Source organism: Balaenoptera acutorostrata, chromosome 8 (genome assembly GCF_949987535.1).
Source record: "Balaenoptera acutorostrata chromosome 8, mBalAcu1.1, whole genome shotgun sequence".
Lineage (NCBI taxonomy): Eukaryota > Metazoa > Chordata > Mammalia > Artiodactyla > Balaenopteridae > Balaenoptera > Balaenoptera acutorostrata.
In genome coordinates, this window is record NC_080071.1 from 115,090,346 (window position 1) to 115,111,007 (window position 20,662).

The following is a 20,662-nucleotide window of genomic DNA, read 5'->3' on the forward strand; positions in this document are numbered from 1 at the left end:
AATAGCTTCTCATTAGCTATCTGTTTTATACATAGTAGTGTATATATGTCAATCCCAGTCTCCCAGTTCATCCGCCCCTTCCCCTTTGGTATCTATACGTTTGTTCTCTACGACTGTATCTCTATTTCTGCTTTGCAAATAAGTTCATCTATACTATTTTTCTAGATTCCACATATATGCGTTAATATACAATATTTATTTTTCTCTTTCTGACTTACTTCCGCCCCGTACTAATTCTTACCCCTTAGGGTTGACTGCTGATAGATTGTTAGAGCTTGAATGGAATAAAAGGAAAAGGTTGTTGCCTTAGGAATATCCCATCTAAAGCACATCACATCAGTGCTATCCTATGCTGCAAGTCAGCCCAGCTCCTTAGAGCATGGCGTAGGCTGCAAGGAACCAAGGTGATTACGGTCCCCATTGGAGCTCCTAGATCCTTGCTGCTCAGAGGGGCTCCGCAAACTGGCAGTGTCGGCAACAGCTGGGAGCTTATTAGAAGTGCAGACTCTTGTGACTATAGATTATCATACTAAGTGAAGTAAGTCAGGAAGAGAAAGACAAATACCATACGATATCACTTATATGTGGAATCTAAAATATGACACAAATGAACTTACCTATGAAACAGGAACAGACTCACAGGCATAGAGAACAGACTTGTGGTTGCCAAGGGGGAGGAGGGCTGTGGGAGGGGTGGGCTGGGAGTTTGGGATGAGCAGATGCAAACTATTTTATACAGATAAACAGCGGGGTCTTACCGTATAGCACAGGGAACTATACTCAGTATCCTGGGATAAACCATAATGGAAAAGAATGAGAAAAAGAATGCATATATGTGTATAACTGAGTCACTTTGCTGTACAGCAGAAATTAACACAACATTGTACATCAGCTATACTTCAATTAAAAAAAGACGTGCAGACTCTTGAGGCCCACCGACTCAGAATCTATAGAATAACCAGAGTCCCAGGTGATTCATAGGCACATGACTGTTCAAGGAGCAAAGCTCTAAGCTCAGCCTGTTCCATGAGCAGCAGTCAGATCTCTCTGAGGCATTGTGTCATGGGCATGGTCTGTCCACGGGTTAGATTCAGTTCTGATTTCCTATCACTTTTATGGTAAATGCTAATACAAAGTGGTTTAGATATATATCTGTATGTGATTTAGTTTGGCACCTTGCTGTGAGTGTTAACAGGCAAATGTGTGGATCAGAAAAAGAATCCTTTTTGACTATCTACTTGAGGTCTGGAGATGGGAAGATACCATCATGCCTACCATATGCAACCACCATAGAAGGTGCTGAGGATTCAAGCAGTGAGACACTGGTTCTGCCTTTGAGGAGTCTGGTCCAGGGAGATAAACATTAAGAGGGTCATTTCATCTCGTAGTGTATCTTGTGATTGCATAAGGGACCAGAGGAAAGAGCGGGTAGTTTTTTGTCCTACTGCTGGCATGTCACCAGTATCAGTATACATTGATAGGTGGACAACCCTATATGATAAAGTCATTTTTAGACCTTTGCCACAATTTGACCTCTTCTGGGAGCTGCCATGATGCCTCTTCAAACTGTGAATGGGTAGCACCTTTTGTGTTTTCAAGCAAGTAACTTAAATAGCCATTTGTTCAGTTACCAGTCAGCTGCTTTGTAGCCCGAGAGAGAATGTTTGTCCTTGAGAGCTTGTTCTGTGCTCTGCCCCTTGGCTAAGAGTCCCTGCTTCCTATTACATGGAATGACTTCCCGCTATGACTTTTTGTCTTTGTGATCTCACACTGAAGGCATGTTATGTTTAAATTTAATGCTTTTCCTTCCAAATTGCCTAGATGAAGCATGGTCACTAATCCCTGTAGCTGAAATAACCCATTTGAAGATTTAGGAGGTAGATGTTGGCTCTTTCTCTCTCTCTCTTTTTTTTTTCTTTTTAAGTGAAAGTGAGTTTATATAGAGAGATACACATTCCACACACACAGTGTGGACCATCTCCAAAGGCTAGAGAGGCCCTGGGAGAAACACGTTCCATAGACTGTGGACCATCTCTGAAGGCTGGAGAGGCCCTGAGAGGAACTCATTCCATAGAATGTGGACCATCTCAGAAGGTTGCAGGGGCCTTGAGAGAAAGATACTCCACAGACAGAGTGCGGACCATCTCCAAAGGTTAGAGAGGCCTTGGCTCTCCTGATGCAAGATTCTTAAGAGTTGCAGAAGAGAGAAGCAATGACCCTATAATATATGTACTTTCTGTTGACAGATGTGGAACAAAAACTGTATCTGGGAAACCAGAGAGTGTTTGCTATCAAGCTCTTTTTTTTTTTTTTTTTTTTTTAAACTAGAAACTCTTTTTCCATAGCCTGACTTGCTTTTCCACACTGTTTTGGAATCACATAAACTTGGGACGAGATTCTGTAGTTGCTTCCTAGCTGTGTGAGCTTTAGAAGGGCAGTTAGCTGATTCTCTGAACCTCATATGCAAAGTGGGGAGCAAATATTTCCAAAGGGTAAGAATGGAATGAGGTGGTGTATGCAGAGGGTCTAGTAGAGTATTTGATACCGAGTGCCTAGCACCCAAGCAGGCACAGTTGCTGGGCACTGTGCCCTTGGCACTATGTTGAAATATGCTTACGAAGAAAAATAACACATGACCTGCTATCCTTGGAGCTTGTAGTCCTTTAGTACGTGACTGTATAAAATGCTAGGCAGGTGGCAGATATGTAAAGCAGCCTGCGTAGTTTCCGTGGAATATTGGATGGACATGCTCAACACTTCATTCCTGCCAAGGTCCTCTCACAGGAAAGGGTTCACTGTGACCAGATAGTCCCATGTTTTTCAGGAGATGCCAGAAATTTAGAGTTTTCTATGAAATCCCCGTTTCCCAAATGCTGTTAAGTCATTAAAAAAAACTCCTTGACCTGATTTCTAGTCTACCATCAAATAACAGTAAGGGTATATCCTTATCAACGCATGTAGTTTTGATGTTCTGCCCTCTCTGGCCCATCATATTACCACAAAGCAGGGCCCCTATCCTCCACCCCATCTTGTTTCCTACTAACAGGGCACATGCCTGGAGTCTCTATCCCAGGGCCTTGCCTACACTCTCTTCCTTGTGAGTCATGGGCTGCAGTGGTAAGAAACTTGACCATGGAATGGCTACTTGTCTGTGAAACAAGACCGTTTAAAAGTCTCATACTGGATTGAGCTCTGGGTATGGTCTTTCCACCTCTCTGTCCTAATTGCTGCTTCCCCTTGAACCGCAAAATGAAAACCTGAAGTAGTAAGTTTGAGAGAGAGGAGCTCTTCTTGGCAGGACCTTTATATTCATTCTCTGCAGGGTTCAGCATTTATGAGCACTCAAGTTCTGAGCTACAAGTGTTGCCCAAAACACACAATAAAATAGTACCTCTCAGAAAACATTGGTACCAACCTCTTTGTTAGTCTGGCTTTTTTATAGGCTGGATTCTGGAAAAGCTGTACTCTCACCCATACCTACTTACTTTGAATTACATCGTATGGTTCCTGGGGTGGACTTGGCAGAGATGGTGTCCTTGAGAAGGCCCTTGGCTTAGTTTAGAACCCTCTTTAACTGCGATCTATCTTCAGCCTTTCATACAGCCTCAGACTGTCCTGGTTCATCAGGGGTGGGAGGCGTTGTATTCTTCGGTCAGTTCCGTGGGCTTTGGAGTGGCAGGTCTGGTGCTAACGGTTGTGTTGCCTGTGGCTGTGGAGTGTGACAGGTGAAAATGAGCCACGTTTCTTTTACCTAGACTAGGGCCCAGTTGTGGAGCTCTTCACTCACCTGCCAGCCATTAGAGAGACAGAACACAGGCTGGCGTAAAAGCTCAAGGCAGGGAAGAATTGGATCCAGAAAATACCAGGCTCAGGATGGTGATGTCTAAGCAAGAATATGAGCACAAAATTGGAAGGATTTATGGAGGGAGTGATGTTAAGAGAGGAAAGGACTGGCGTATTCTTAGTCGCTGTTTCAGTCAGAACGTAATCAGCAGTCAGAACGGTACAGAATTGGTGCGGGGTGAGTCACGGATGCCTGTGACACCTGTTGTTACAACCTTGTGTTTGTGAGAGTGTGTGTGTGTGTTTAGGAGGGTAGGAAGAGAGCAGGAATGAAGTGGAAGGTAAGAAGGGTATTCCTTTGAAGGGGAAGGTGAAGCTCCATAGGAAAGTTGAGGAGGATTCGTAGTACTATAAATTGATAAACACTCAGGGTCAGCCTTTGACAAATTATAGGGTAAGAAAAGCCCCAATACCTCGTTTTCAGTTTTGGTGAAAGTTGCCTCAAGTTGTCCAGCCAGAGGGTACAACACAAATGTCTTTCTCTGGATATATATATCTGGCATTTCTCAAATGTATTTGACTGTACCACTTGTGCCATTGTTGGCTTATGGCCTCTCAACTTCAAATTTGTCCCTTTTGCCTGCTCTGTAAAACTGGATCTGGGCCCCTTCAATTTTTTTCCTTGGCAGATCGCACAGTGTTAAGCTTTGCCAGTAGAGGGCACTGGGGAGACTTTGTAGGAGGAAAGGGTTTCGCTCCTGATTCTTTAATTAATTAATTTATTTATTTTTGGCTGTGTTGGGTCTTCGTTTCTGTGCGAGGGCTTTCTCTAGTTGTGGCAAGCGGGGGCCACTCTTCATCGCGGTGCGCGGGCCTCTCACTATCGCGGCCTCTCCTGCTGCAGAGCACAGGCTCCCGACGCGCAGGCTCGGTAGTTGTGGCTCACGGGCCTAGTTGCTCCGTGGCATGTGGGATCCTCCCAGACCAGGGCTCGAACCCGTGTCCCCTGCATTGGCAGACAGACTCTCAACCGCTGCGCCACCAGGGAAGCCCCCGCTCCTGATTCTTTGTGCTTTCTGGGGGGCTCCTCCAGAGTGTGTGTCTTCTCCAGTGTTGGCTCCTGTGTCATGTGGCAGCCAAGAGCGCACGGTGGCCAGCAGCTTCCCGGGCACCCTCTTGGTGATACGTAGCAGATTGCCTGCAGTGGGATACCTCCCTGTGAACAGCTTCCCTTGGCACAGTAGAGGATGCATTTCTAGAAAATTTGGCCAACTGGCACCACAGTGGTTTCTGTGCCATCTAGGGAGTCAAAGCTGTGCCCTCTCCAACAATCAGGGTCTCCACCCTGGGGTGGGTGCTGCCTCCTCCTTGGCTGTTCCTTATAGCTGGTCTTCTATATGTTTTAGCATCCCTTGTATTACTGCTTACTAGTCAATCTCTTGTTACCCTAACCCTGGTTGTAGTTAACTATTGTTTATATTAAGCTTTTCCTGCTAATATTACTGTGTGATTTCCATCTCCTGATTGGATTGACTGATACTAGACACCTTTTAAAGTACTGTCAAGAAAATTGTTGACTCTGAAATAGGCAAAAAAAGATTATTTAGTGTCCAGTGCACCCCTCTGGGTCATCTGTGCCTTTCATTTTCTTTGAACTATTGTACTAATGTGGCAAGTGAAAGAAAAATGATAGCAGTGGAAGTGATTCTTATTCATAGAAATACAAATTAATTTTGTCCAGTGGAGGTACTATCGATTGCTCTCAAGAAACCGGTTTTATATATACTAACAAATTTATTTCAACACTCCTGATGTGTTCTGTGTGTGTTCTTTGTAATCTCTTTTGAATCTGTTGTAATATCCTTCTGGTTCCCTCTTTAATTAATGAGCTAAGTAAAATCTTTGATATCTGTTCATTTTATATTTGTAAGAGTCATGGTTTGATCTGTAGAAAAATCATAACAATATAATACTTTAAGGAGCTCATGAGATATGCCCACTTATATTAAAAAAATCATGCAAAATGGTGATATGAATTGCTTGATTCAGAAACATTTTTAATATTTTATAACTGGACAAATAGAGAAGTAAACTCTATTTGAAAGAACAAATAAGTATTACAGTTATGTTTTGACATAGAAGATAAAGATTCATATCATAGCGGACCGGGGCGAGAAGATAAAGATTCATATCATAGCGGACCGGGGCGGCGGGCAGCCAGGGTCCGTCAGTCCTCCTGCCGCTCCCCAGGCCGCGCCCGTGCTCGCCGGTTCCCTCGTCGGGGGTCCGGGGCCCCTCCCACGGGACCGGTGCCAGGGGGTCCTCGAGTCCCCTCCAGGGGAACCAGAAGAGACTCCCACAGGAGTCCCGGGGTGGCCACAGGTCCGCTTCCATGGGGGCTGGAACCAGAGGAGGCCATGGGTGGGCTCCCAAGGGGACCTGGGTGACCAGTGTCCACCCCCATGTGTACCACCACCGGGGATTTCTGACGTCTCTTGAAAATGAGAGATCTGGCAACAGGCCACCATTCACACCACTTCAGAGACCCCTTTCACAGATGGCTGCCTGTATGAAGGCCCCCAGTGACTCATCTGGGATTGTTCTCCACACATGCACCCGGCCCCCAACACTCTCTGTCCCTTCTGTACTGACCCCATTCTGTTTTATGATCAGGGAGTGGTCAGCCCCAGTCCTCACCTGGGTCCTGAGCTCACTCACAGCTCTAACCTCCGCTTGCTGGGGACGATGTCCTGCACTGGGAAGGCGCTCAATAGATGTTTGTTGAAAAACCAGTGTATTTGGGGGAAAAGGTTCATAACATAGCCACAGCATGGGAAAAAAATATTTGCAAATCATATATCTGATAAGGGACTTATATTTAGAATATGTTAAAACCTCTTTCCAACTCAGTAATAAAAAGACAACCCAATTAAAAAATGAGCCAAGAATCTGAATAGATAACTCCCCCCAAAGAAATACAGATAGCCAATAAGTACATGAAAAGGTTCTCACCATCATTAGTCATCAGGGAAATGCAAATCAGAGCCATAGTGAGATACCACTTTACACCTACTAGGATGACTACAATAATAATAATAAAAAAAGACAGATGGTAACAAGTGTTGGTGAAGATACGAAGAAATGAGAAGCTTCATACACTACTGTTGGGAATGTAAAATGGTACAGCCACTGTAGACAGCATTTTAACAGTTCTTCAAAATGTTAAACGTAGAGTTACCATATGACCCAGCAATTCTACACCTAGATATAAACCCAAGAGAAATGAAAACATGTGTCCACATAAAAAGTTGGACATGAATGTTTATATAGCAGCTTTATTCACAGTAGCCATCCATTGATGAATAGATGAAATCTGATCTCTCCGTACAGTGGAATATTAAGCCACTAACAGAATGAAGTACTGATACATGTTATAAACAGGATGAACCTTGAAAGCGTGGTGCTAAGTGAAAGATGACAGTCACAAGAGACCACATAGTATAGGATTCTACTTATATGAACCATCCACAGTAGGCACATCTATGGAGACAGAAAGTGGATTCGTGATTTCCTGGGGGCAGGAGGTAGGGGAGGATGGAGGACTAGGAGTCGATAAGTAAAGGGTTTTCTTTTTAGGATGATGGAGATGTTCTAAAATTGATTGTTGTGATAGTTGCACAACTCTATGGACATTCTAAAAACCTTTGAGTTGCACACTTTGAAAGAATGAATTGTATGGTATATGAGTTGTAGCTCAATAAAGCTGTTACCAAAAAAAAGATGACCTAGACAAATGATCATCAGATAAACCGAATTCCTCAGTGGTGGGTGGTGATGCCACCTGTGTGTGAACATACAGATCCACTGTCCACAGGTCAGAAGATCTTCATGGGCTTTCTCTTTGTATGTCCTCTCACATAGTACTTTCCTTTTTAATTTGGAGCACCATTTCTTTAAGGAAGATTATTGCAAAATGAACTGAATAGCTGCATGATTCCTTAACAGGATGTTCCTCCCCTCCCCATCCCCCCAACTTTGGAAGCAGTTTGGAGAACCAATGCTTTATTGGAACCTTTATTTCTCCTGGTTTTCTATCACTACTTAAGTGTTTAAAGTCTTATTTTGTATCTTTTCCTGTCAAGGTCTTGTGATAGTGGCTGCTGAAGGAGTCTGTAAATTTGTAAATTATTTAATTTACAAATGATACAAAGCCAAAATGATACCTAGAGCCTTTTTTTTTTTTAAATAAATGTATTTATTTATTTTTGGCTGCGTTGGGTCTTCGTTTCTGTGTGAGGGCTTTCTCTAGTTGCGGTGAGCAGGGGCCACTCTTCATCGCGGTGCGCGGGCCTCTCACTATCGCGGCCTCTCTTGCTGCGGAGCACAGGCTCCAGACGCGCAGGCTCAGTAATTGTGGCTCACGGGCCCAGCTGCTCCGTGGCATGCGGGATCTTCCCAGACCAGGGCTCGAACCCATGTCCCCTGCATTAGCAGGCAGATTCTCAACCACTGCGCCACCAGGGAAGCCCAATACCTAGAGCTTTGATTGACAGAAACAATTCAAAGAAAAACCAATAGGATAGAACAATGGACCCAAAGTAACAATATAAAATGTCTTGGGTATACAGTCTCCCCTTATCTGCAGTTTTGCCCTCTGCAGTTTCACTTACCTTCGGTCAACCACAGTGTGAAAATATTAAATGGAAAATTCCAGAAATAACAATTCACAAGTTTTAAATTGTGCGCCATTCTGAATAGCAGTGATGAAATCTTGCACCATCCCACTCCATCCTGCTCAGATGTGAATCAGCCCTTTGTCCAGTGTATCTGCCCTTTAGTCACATAGTAGCCATCTCAGTTTTCAGATCAACAACTGTGATATTGCAGGGCTTGTGTTCAAGTCACCCTTATTTTACTTAATAATGGCCCCAAAGCGCAGGAGTGGTGATGCTGGCAATTCACATATACCAAAGAGAAGCTGTAAAGTGATTTTTTTTTTTAATAAATTTATTTATTTTTGGCTGTGTTGGGTCTTCGTTGCTGCACACGAGCTTTCTCTAGTTGCGGTGAGCGGGGGCTACTCTTCATTGCGGCGCGCGGGCTTCTCATTTCGGTGGCTTCTCTTGTTGTAGAGCACGGGCTCTAGGCGCGCCAGCTTCAGTGGTTGCACCACATGGGCTCAGTAGTTGCGGCTCGCGGGCTCTAGAGCACAGGCTCAGTAGTTGTGGCACATGGGCTTAGTCGCTCCGCGGCATGTGAGATCTTCCCGGACCAGGGCTCGAACCCGTGTCCCCTGCACTGGCAGGCGGATTCTCAACCACTGAGCTGCCACGGAAACCCTAAAGTGATTTCTTTAAGTGAAAAGGTGAAAGCTCTCAACTTAATGAGGTTGCTAAGATATACAGTAAAAACGAATCTTCTGTGAAACTGTGAAGAAGAAAAAAGAAATTTGTGCTAGTTTTGCTGTTGCCCCTCAGACTGCAAAACTTACAGCCACAGTGCATGGTGTTTAGTTAACAAGGAAAAGGCATTAAATTTCTACAATAAGATATTCTGAGAGACCACATTCACATAACTTTTATTACAGTATATTGTTAGAATTGTTGTATTTTATTATTAGTTATTGTTAATCTCTTTCTGTGCCTAATTTATAAATTAAGCTTTATCACAGGTAGGTGTGTATAGGAAAAACATAACATATATAGGGTTTGGTACTATCCACGGTTTCAGGCATCCACTGGGGGTGTTGGAACATATCCCCCAAGGATAAGGGGGGGGCACTGTAAATAGGAAGTCTTGCACGTGGGTGCAAAACAATCGATTACACCAACCCAGAGTGGAGAAGACCTTGCTTGACGGTCATTCCAATTAGAAATAAAGCCATGGTGGTTTCAATTGGGTTATGGTGGGGAGGAAGGTTAAATAAGAACCAAAGATTGCTGCGGCTTCCAGAAAGCTAACCCTGAAGTTTTGGTCAGACCCCAGGTCATCACTTAGTGACTGAATGGCCCAGGGCAGGCTGCATAACCTCACCAAATCTCAGTTTCCTCATCTGTAAAATGGGGATAGTAGTATAGACCTCACAGGATTGTTGTGAAGATTAGCCAGGTTAATGTTTGTGAAGCCTTAGAGCTGTGCCTGGCACCTAGTAGGCACTATATGATGGTGACACAGATGATGGTTCTAGAAATAGGGATTCTAGATTAAGGAAGAGACGGTGCCAGTATGTGGCAAGAATCAGATCCCACTGGGAACATGGGGATCTGGTTAACAGAATCATCGACTTACAGGGAGTGCAGGTAGAGGGTGGCCCTGCTGGGGGAGGGGCTGGGAGATGTCAGCGCAGTTTAGCAAATAATCCTTGAGTATCTTCTGTGGGAAAACTGTGTTAGATGCGCTGGGGATAAAGCCCTCACATCACACGTATAATGTGGAAGGAACTAGGGTTCACAGGAAGGGCAGCCTGGGTTAGGACAGAGAAGTAATAAGAGCATTTCTGTACTTGTATCTCTCAGTCTTGGGTTCTTCTTCTGTAAAATAGATATTATACTGGCTGTGAGAATTAAGGTTTTACATAAAGTTCCTAGTTGGTTCATAGCAAGCACTCAAGAAGTAGTACTTATTATATAGCATAATAATATAATCAGGAATAATTCAAATATAAAAGTAACCATGCACAGATATTTCATAAAAGTTATAAGAGAGAAACAGAAGGGAGGGATCCTGTATGCTTAGGGCCTGACAAGGCAATGTTTCATCTGAAAATGGCCTTTCAGTAGATAAAGACTGGGGTGGAGGATGGGGGATATGGTGAAGAGACTAATTTCTGATAATCAATGATACTGAAAGGATTCCTTTAGGTATAGAGAAGGTAATAGGAGGTAACTATTTTTTTTAATTTATTTTTTTATTGAAGTATAGATGATTTACAATGATGTGCTAGTTTCAGGTGTACAGCAGAGGTAACTATTTTTGAGGTCTCTTCTACTTCTTATGATTCTTCATAGTTTATTCTAGGAACATTCCTTCTGTTGAAGGGGTTCCTGGAGTTTTAATTCTCTACGCCAAAGCATTTCTAAGTGAAACTCTGGGGGGCTGTGGCAGTCTACCCGGGGAAATGTTTGTCCAGGGACCCTCTTCCTATTCCCAATAACCTGTACTCCTACGAGTAAGAAAAAGACGTGAAAACATTTGTTGTAGGATATTCAATTTTGAAAAAAAAAAAAAGTTTTAAGTCAGGTTTCCTGTGGTGTTTAGTTCTTTTTATAGGAATGTTAGAATCCAACCGCCTCTAGATCCTGTGGGGGCACGACAGCTCGGTTGGGTAGCTCTTTTCCAAATGGAGGTACGTAAGGTTAAATGCCTGGGTGTGTAGTTGGCTGTGAGGATGATCTGCCCAGGGTCAAGTGGCTGAACAACGTCAGACGAGGAAGAGGGGATTCCTCCACTAGAGGAAGAAGATACACAATACCATTGCCCTGTAGAACCTTCAGGCAGCCTTCCTGATCCTCTCTTACACACCAGCTCCTCCATTGTCCTGTCTTGGTGGATGACATACCACGTTGCCTCAGCTGCCTGAGATGAGAGTCTAGTGGTCATCGAGACTCCTTCCTCCATCCCCTCCACTTAGTCATTGTTCCTTGTCCTGCTTATTTGACCTCTTAAATGCTTCTACCAACCATGACTGCCACTACCCTGTGGAGGCCTTTATCTGACTCAGTCCCACCCAGAGCTGCGGGAGCCTCCTGGGCTCTGGCCGTGGCCTCTTCACATCCGCCACACAGCAGCCAAGATCAAATGTGGCGGTCTCTCCACTCTTAAAGTCTCCAGTGATTTACATCGTTTGGGGTTCTCATTGAACAGGGGAGGTTTTCCGGAAACATCTGCAGACCTTTTTCAAAGAAGTATTTGGGTGTAGGTCCTATCCTGGACCCATAAGTAGAAAGGGGGCATTCAGAATGGGGTTTGGGCTTCTGTATTATGAAAAATCTCCCCAAACAGGAAGAAACCCAATAAGTAATGCTTTAAAAGGCAACTCTTTTGTTTTGAAATAATTATTTCACAGGAAGTTGCAAAAAAGAGTACAGAGAGTTTCACGAACCCAGCTTCCCCCAGTGGTGTTGTTTTGTATGCTCTAGTACCAGGACATTGACTACAGACCTAAGTAATGCTTTTGAATGCCCATTTCTCTTGCCAGGTTAGAATGTCACACTTCCTGTTACACGGACTCTTGGGTTATTTCTTGACTTTATCGGGATACGTTTTAATTTAGGATTGGCATGGACAGTCTTGAGTCTGTGAGAGTTGAGGGTCATGGCGGTGGTGTTTGTTGTATGTGAGTGTCTGTAAGAGTTTGATAGCTGCCACATGTTTATCCTTGCAAAGTGGATTATACCTCCAAAGAGCTTGCCAAGAATAAATTTGAGCAGTGTAATTCTATCTGGTGACCTAAGGTCATAACTTTGTTATGTAAAAAGTCGGAACTGCCACAACAGGTTTTATGCTAGGAGAATAATGCAGACAGTTCTTGAATCTAAGATACAGTTTGCTTAAAATGATGTCCATGTGAATTGTTTCCCAAGCATGTGTACATCTTGCTTTGTTTTATCTTGTTTAGGTGGTAAAACGTAAGGGCACAGGGCTTGTTTGGTCTTGTTTTGGTCGTAATTCTAAACTACAGCATCTATATGGGAATGGCTCTAGATCGTGAATCAGAAAGTGGAGTTTTGCGCTGAGAAATGGAGTTGTAATGAATTACTATAGGTTATAATGAATTCGGGGAACAGATTTCAGACTTTAAGTGCTGACCTAGGAAATTCTTTGAAGCAGTGATCTTTACCAACATCGGGAATCGGGCTTGATGACAGAGCTCTGCTGTCTTGCCCATCAACCCTGACGGACGAGCTAGAAAAATCCTTTGTGTCAGTTGTGGTGACATTTTGCTGACACTTGCCTCTGTTTTCTGTGTCTCGCACAGATTTGCTTGCATCTTTTGAGAAAGGCAACTGGGGGGCAGTAAGAAAACCACTGTCTGATTCGGAATAAGACTAGGTTAGCGGAGGCTGGTTGTGTGTTTTGAAATCAGGCAGTAGGGGGAGATCTCTCACCTGACTAGCAAAGGCCTCTGGGGTGCCTTACAGGACCAGGCACTGGACTAGGCCCTTTGCAAATGAAAACCCTGCAAGGTAGACATTTTATAGACGAGGAAGCTGTGTCTCCGTTTCTGTAACTTCCCGAAGGGAGGGGGCTCAGGGGCAGTTCACGTCAGTGCTGAGATTGGAATCTGGCTCTCACTGTCACACCAGACTGCCCTTCCATCCATGCAAGACACTCGGCGTTCAGCTCCGACCCTCTTGAGCGATTCCCAAGCAGGCTTCTGAGAGAGGATTGCAGAGGCTGACTCCTTTCACGGCTGAGAGGCTGCCTTCTGAGTGGAGAATTCAGAACATACTAGATGCCACGTCCTTGATGATGGGTAGTAACCTCTTTAGGGTAGGAAGGAGACTTTGTGGTACGAGGAAAGGAGCAGCCAGCTGAAAGTTACTCATCTAGTTCATTTCTTCATGTTTCTCATGCTTGCTGTCAGTGAAGTGGTGAAGTGGTCATTGCAGGCTGAGAAGGAAGCTCCAGTGAATAGTCAAGACCTTGGGTTCTTCAGAGAGATTCTCAGAGCAGTGATGCCTGTATTTTCCAAGGACAAGACCAGCAGGCATCTTTATTGACCAAGGAGTCATAAGGACTTATCCCAACAAATATCAAGCACTTAACTTGCAGGATCTGAATTCCTTCCTTCAGGGAGTTTGAATCTTAACAGGGAGCAAACCTTGACGCTAGAATGTGTATACGTATCAACAGTTCCAGTTGATGGGGGGTGCCTTCCAAAGGAACAGCCGTGTGGCTCTGTCCTTCATCCAGGATGATCAACAATCCTGCTTTGCCCGGGTTTCCCAGGACAGGGAACTTCCAGTGCTAATACCAGGGTGGAGTTGGTCACCCCACCTTCAACAGTCTTTGTGGTCCTGGGCAGGTCACTTAGACTTTCTGGATCCTGGGGTCTGCATCTCTCTTTCTAGATGGCTTTTAAATGCCCTTCCAGTTTCTTAGGATTGGCAGTTAGGTATGACTAATTCCCAAGCCTGTGTTGGGGAGAGCATGTGGGCTGGAAGGTAGAGCTCTGAAGCCTTTGAGAGTGATGATCAGAAATTAGTATCTGGTTGAGAACAATACCGGCTACTGTTTAGAAAGTTAAGAATGGTTAGGAAGTTAGGATAAAGTAACAGATACCTGTAATGAGGTGGCCTGAGCAGGTGAGCAAGACTGTGAACTCCTTTGAACTTGGGCCCACCTGGAACTTAACAACAACAACAACACGAAATTAGTGCAGACATTGATAAATACAGATATTTGTCCCAAGATTCTGGGCTTTCTGGTTCTCTGGAAAGATTGAAAGATTTGGCCAACCCCAGACTGTCTACCCTCAAGCTGTCCCATGTCTGGAGCTGCAGAGTGGCTGCTGCTTCTAGATGGGTCTCTGGGGCTTCCCTGGTGGCACAGTGGTTGAGAATCTGCCTGCCATTGCAGGGGACACGGGTTCGAGCCCTGGTCTGGGAAGATCCCACATGCCGCGGAGCAACTAGGCCCGTGAGCCACAACTACTGAGCCTGCGCGTCTGGAGCCTGTGCTCAGCAACAGGAGAGGCCGCGATAGTGACAGGCCCGCGCACCGCGATGAAGAGTGGCCCCCACTCGCCGCAACTAGAGAAAGCCCTGGCACAGAAACGAAGACCCAACACAGCCATAAATAAATAAATAAATAAATAAGGAGATGGGTCTCTGGTCTATCACGGCCCCCGTTTTCCCTCACCTACCACCCTCACCCCTCAGACTTGTTTTCCCCCCATTTTTCTCTCTGCGCACTTCAATTATCTGTCTGATAAGGTGGACACTTCAGCTCAATAGCACTTAGAATTTGAGGGCACGCTTAACGTTGCATTGGTTTCCTGGCCTTACCAAGGCCAATTGACTCATCATCTTGGGGAGGGTGGTGGGCTGACATTTGTTTTAAAAAGTCTCCCCAGGTGATTCTGATGCACAGTGAGGGTTGAGAACCAGTGCCTTAGCTTGATCCTGGGGTAGGTTTTGGTGGGGAGAAGCACCGTGGGGCAGAGGAAATGAGGAAACAGTTCACCTGCCCCATGGGTTGGGGCCCTGACAATGTGAGCGCAATGTGAACTGAGCTCACTGGAAAAAAATCAGGGAACTTTTTTCAAAGCAAACATCCCGATGGCGTGTTCACGGCACATTTTGCCAAGGTATTAATAAACTCTCCCCAGGTCCTGGTGCACTGCTGCAGGCATTTAAATCATTATAATAATGATCATAGTGTTTTGCACAGTGATTATAAAAGTAATTTTTAATGGGCTTGTAAATCTAGTGGTTGTGAGAGGCAAGTGACATAAATTTAGTGTATTCGTTCGAGGCAAGGGATAAAATGGAGGGAGCACACTTAAAATGAACTTTGGTGGTTTTCCATTTTGCATAATGGCTTCATTCATGTATAATTCCCTCACGGTAAATCAGTTTCTGTCATCTGATGTCAACCTGCCCCTCCCCCTCCTGCCAGGATTGCATTCTAGGCTATGAGAGTGGTCATCCTGAATTATCAAAACATTTGAGTAGCTGGTCAATAAAAGTCTGTTCTCATCTGAATCTTAAAATGGAAGGGACTTAGATACCACCTATTTCTGCGGCTTCCTTTTAAGGGCAGACAGAACCAAATTGAGATGTTAAGTGACTCATTCAAAACTCTGTCCCGGGGGCTTCCCTGGTGACGCAGTGGTTGAGAATCTTCCTGCTAATGCAGGGGACACGGGTTCGAGCCCTGGTCTGGGAAGAGCCCACATGCCGTGGAGCAACTAAGCCCGTGAGCCACAGCTGCTGAGCCTGCGCGTCTGGAGCCTGTGCTCCGCAACAAGAGAGGCCGCGATAGTGAGAGGCCCGCGCACCGCGATGAAGAGTGGCCCCCGCTCGCTGCAACTAGAGAAAGCCCTCGCACAGAAACGAAGACCCAACACAGCCATAAATAAATAAATAAATAAAACTCTGTCCCGAGTCCTGGAACTCTGTGCCTCACGGTCTCCTTCCTCTGGTTTACAGCTACTCTCCCCAGGTCCCCAGGACTGCAGAGAAACTGGGTGTCTCTCTTGCTGTTTACCCTTCCTCAAGCTTGCAGCTTGCAGCCAGTAGCTTCCAGAACTTTTATTCATCCTTTATCCCCCGATGTCTAGCCTGGAGCCTGGCATTAGTTGGAGCTTAAAAAATGAGAGAAAATGAAGGGAAGGGACCCGGTTTACATCACAGGGTCTCTGAAACGTCTGGGGGGCTTCTCTCCATCTCCTGAGTCTCTGGGACCCCCTGGTGTGGTGCCCTGGAGAGAGCCCTGAGTTCGCGTGTTCTGCACGGCTGTGTGGGAGGGTTGGTGGAGGTGGCACTAGTCTCTAAGGGCAGGGACCATCTCTTGAACCTTCGGTGTCTTCTCCACAACGTGTGGAAGCACAGAGGGCACACAGCGTGCTGCTTCTGTGCATGTCTGTCGGACGGGGGTGTCTGCGCTCTAGTCCGTTTCTCTGGTTTCGTTCTGTAGAAAATACTCGAAAATGCCGCCTTAACGTCGCTTTGATGGAATTGCATGAGAAAAATACATAGTAAGAGTGTAATCTCGTTCTAAACTGGTAACGTGTTAGCAATCTGCCATTTTCCTCAGGATAGCCTCTGCAGTGTAAGGTGTGTGTGTGTTTTTACGCCCTTGCCATATACTTGGATGCCCAGCTCTAATATTTGTAATTATTTTGCTGATCACATACATTTTAGTTGTGCCTCCTCATAATCTTTGAAATGAAGTCTCCACCGTGAGGCTTCACACTCAGCCCATTCTGGGTTCTCCTCCCTGTCGTGAGAGCCAAGACACCTCGTAGCAGAGATGCTTTGCTGGGTGGGAGTTGGGTCGGAATAGGAGTGGGTGTTTGCCGGATCACCTGGGAAGTTGTTTTCTTTTCTAATCCCCAAATTGAAGCCCAACTCAGGATGACTAAAGCACACTTAGGGGAGGAGGATGAGGGAGGGCTCTGCTCAGGGCTAAATGTTTTGAAAGTTTTCCAGATGATTATTATATATCTCCCCAGCTCCTCATTTGAAAAGAGCTGCCTTACAGGGTTGCCTTGAAATTGGAGGAAAACCCTAACACTCGGTGGAAAGCAGCTGATATTTATTAAGTGCTCATTGTCGTGGGCCCACGAAGTGATTTAATCCCTTTGGTTTTTTGCAGACTCACTCCGTTTATTCATCAGTGAGCTGCCTTCGAGGTGTGAGGCTCTCTGATAGATGCTGAGGCATCCGAGAGCCGTGGTTAAGCCTGATGGCCGGGGTCTTCAACAGCTCTGCCACCTGGTAGCTGTGCAGCCTCAAACAGATTGCTTGGTCGTTCGTACGTCAGTTTCCCCCGCTCTAAATGGGGACCTCATCAGCTGAGAGGATGTGTGCTACAGTGATAACGGCCAGCTCTTACTGCAGTGAGGATGAGGACAGCCCTGCCTTTAGAGAGTGGATAGTTGGGTAGCAACCAGGGTCCAGCAGGGAAGCACCGTGGTCAGCACATGTGACATTTGACCCCGTCTGTGCTTTTCACATCTCACCATACAGTCTTCCCTCCCTCTGCACCCCCCATCCGTGCCTCATTTATCTATAAATGAGGAGCTCAGCTATATGAATTTATCGAGAAATATCCCAGAATGCTGTATCACATCTTGTTAATGAGTGATGTGGTGCAGTGTCATTATTGTGAAGGTCAGTTTTGGTCAGAATTGTAGAGTGGCGCTCCCAGGCCCTCCTGAGAGGCTGCTGGCACTTAATACCAAATGGCCCTAAACTATGGTCCTTTTCTGCAGTTACTTTCTGTGCTGTCATCTTCATTCACGCCCTCCTGACTTCTAAAATTCCTAATCTCTCACCACTAGAGTAGAACCAAAGGTCACCAGGAGACACCAAATGACTAGACTTGTTACATCAATATGCTTGGCTTTATGCAAACAATTTAGGACACAGTCTGAGAGTTTTTGAAGAGAGACTGTTGTATCCTTCTGACCTACCCTCTGTCTCCCTTTTCTACTTTTAAGGATCCTTTGATTACAGTGAGCCCACCGAGATAAGCCAGGATCATCTCCCTAGTTTAAGGTCATCTGATTAGCAACCTTAATTCTATCTGATACCATAATCCCCCTTTGCCATGTAATGTAACAGGTTCTGGGGATGAGAATGTGGACATATTTGGAGGACCATTATTCTATGTGCTATAGTTGTTTTGTTCCTTTTTGTTTAATTAATTCCTTAAAATATGTTTCAAAAAGGACTAAAATATGTAATACAGGAAGATAAAAATACATTTAAAATTAAGGGGAAACAGATGAGGCAGGGAGAAAATAAGAGGAAATTTAGAGTCAGGAATGAGGTTTAAACACAAAATAGACACCAATTTACTTCCTGGAAGGGGACCGTGATTTTGGCTTTTCCTAGCCATTCTCTTGAAGGGGGAAGCAACGTCAGTTACCTTTTACTGTGTCATTGAGTAAGATCCAACCAGCTGTCTAGATGCCCAGATGATACTAAGATAAAAGAGAACTTTCTTCTCTAGGTCCTTCTGAATACAAGAAGAATAACGAGGAAAACCTTTGCCAGGTTTACAGTAAACCCAGAGATATGTTTTATCTGGCCGTTTCCTTTTTTACTGCTTTCTATTTTAGGTCAAATATATACATTGCTTTGAAGATTTCTTCCAAGACATGTCATCTGGGGTCAGGCCGAATCCAGAGGTTGGAAACATCTAGAGCAGCAGTTGCCGTGTGATGGTTCTCATGCCCTGGGCTTTCATTCTGAATGGCGGTGATGTCCTTTTCACCATTTCTATGTTTCAAATCATTAAATACAATAGATATTTATATATATGATCTCCGATCCCACTTTAAGATGGAAGAGTTTGAAAGCCTTCCAGCATTTATCAAGAGCTTTCATTGTGGTTAGTAGTTCCGTACCAGCAACCCAGGAAGTTCTTGGAAATGATATGTTATAAAAATATTTATGTATATCCCCAATGGACTGTTGGTTACAGACACGATGCATTAGGAACACTCAGGGCAAAGTATAAATTATTGAGTATTTTACTGATAATTCTGCCGATTTTCCTCCAGATTATCTTCCCTTCTAGCCAAAAGCTGGATTCATCTGATCAGAAATCTTTTGGCATATCTTACAGTATTTTTTAAAAAGTCAATATTTAGAGAAAATATTTTGACTGTGATAGTCATTTTGTCTTTTAATTTATTAGAATTAAAGACTCATACACCTGCAATGTGTTATTTGTGGAGAAATGCTTTCAAATAGCTGCCGGAAACCACCTGTCTCATCCTGATACTTAGAAACAAAACATGGAAAACTTCGAAAATAAACTTATGTGGGATTGGAGATGCCAGTTAATCACACCCTTCCTCCCTTCTCGGTTCTGAAGTAGAATAGTAGAAGCCAGATGAAGATTACAGAACCAGCTTTATTAGAGTAAAGCTGAGTTGGAAGATGGGTCTTGGGTGCAAGACTTCTGAGCCATCCTAGATAGAAATGTACACAGTTGCCCTGGTGATTGCCAGGAAGCCTTGGGTGGACTCAGCTGGGTAGGGGAGCCCCGCCTCTTTGACTCCTGCGGGCAGGGAAAGGGGGAGTGCACCTCCTGAGGGCAGGAAACCCAGCAGGCATGCCCCGCCTCCCCGCACCACGGCTGAGATGCTGTCCTTCCTCCCCAAGAAGACCTGTGAACACTGATGAAAGAGCAGTTATAGTCTCCTCTGTGGTTCTTCCTGGGAAATGGAGCACACGTTCTGCATGAAAATGTGTCCAGAGGAAGTAAAGAGTCCTCCCTTTATAAACCATTTGATTTGTTGTTTTTAAATTCAGATACAAGAAATCCAAACATTGGGCTGTTTCCTGTCTAGTTTTGATGCTGGGGCCAGTAATTAGATTGCTCTCTGGTTTTGAATAGATGTTGGGTCCCCACACAACATGTATACTAATAAGACTGTAATTGTGAAATTGATTTTGTTGACCAGTCATACTTGTTTCTTACATAATTAGATGCTGTGTGTTACACGCTAAATGGGTAAAAGGTAATTTGTCATTAATCATTTTGCACATGAACAAAGATGGTATCAAAATGAATGAACTTCATAAACTGTAATATCTTGTTTCAAAAATGAAATAGGAATTAAGAAAGGATTAGAAAGTTCCTAAGGTATGTGTGCCTATGCGTATGTGTGTGAGAGAAAGAAAGACTGTTAAAGGAGCTTGTTTGTTACAAAAGGTTGGGCAAAGTCGATGTAGAACAGTACATGGATTAAGTCATCCTTCAAATAGTTTCTTTCAGAAAGAACTTAAGTCATCTTTCAAAAATAGTTTCTTTCAGCAAAGCTTTGAAAGGCTTTCAGTGGCCATAAAGTCAGTTAGTTATATGCCCTGGAAGATATCAGAATTAGAGGCATTTCTAGAAACTTAAATATTGGTTCACATCATCTTAGGCAAAATTAAGGCCCTGATAAGGACGCTTACCTGAGTTGAAGGTTGTTTCACTTTGAAGTCATGTAGGACAGTAGTCAGGATCCTTAAGCAGGTTTTCTAAACTGAGCCACTTGAGCAATTAAAAGACAACAAAAGCCCAGTAACCCCCTGATGATGTCTAACTTTGAGCAGCACAGAGTATATGATGGGTAGCTGCATAGAGTGATTCGTTGTATAGAGTTATTTGCTATATCGGAGTTAAAGTCGGAAGACATGGATCCAAACGG

At 44.4% G+C, this 20,662-nt stretch overlaps 1 protein-coding gene across 9 annotated transcripts in view; it reads left to right on the forward strand.

Annotated features, from left to right (window-relative positions):
• The window catches only part of MGAT5 (alpha-1,6-mannosylglycoprotein 6-beta-N-acetylglucosaminyltransferase), a 359,084-nt gene that overhangs the window by 101,427 nt on the left and 236,995 nt on the right, over positions 1–20,662 (forward strand). The window contains exon 1 of one of the 9 annotated variants that reach the window (XM_057550785.1): positions 18,597–18,716. The exons of the other annotated variants lie outside the window; for them this stretch is intronic. The gene's annotated coding sequence lies outside the window, so the exon portion shown is untranslated. Of the gene's footprint in view, positions 1–18,596; positions 18,717–20,662 lie in introns of those variants that run through there. 9 annotated transcript variants of the gene reach the window in all.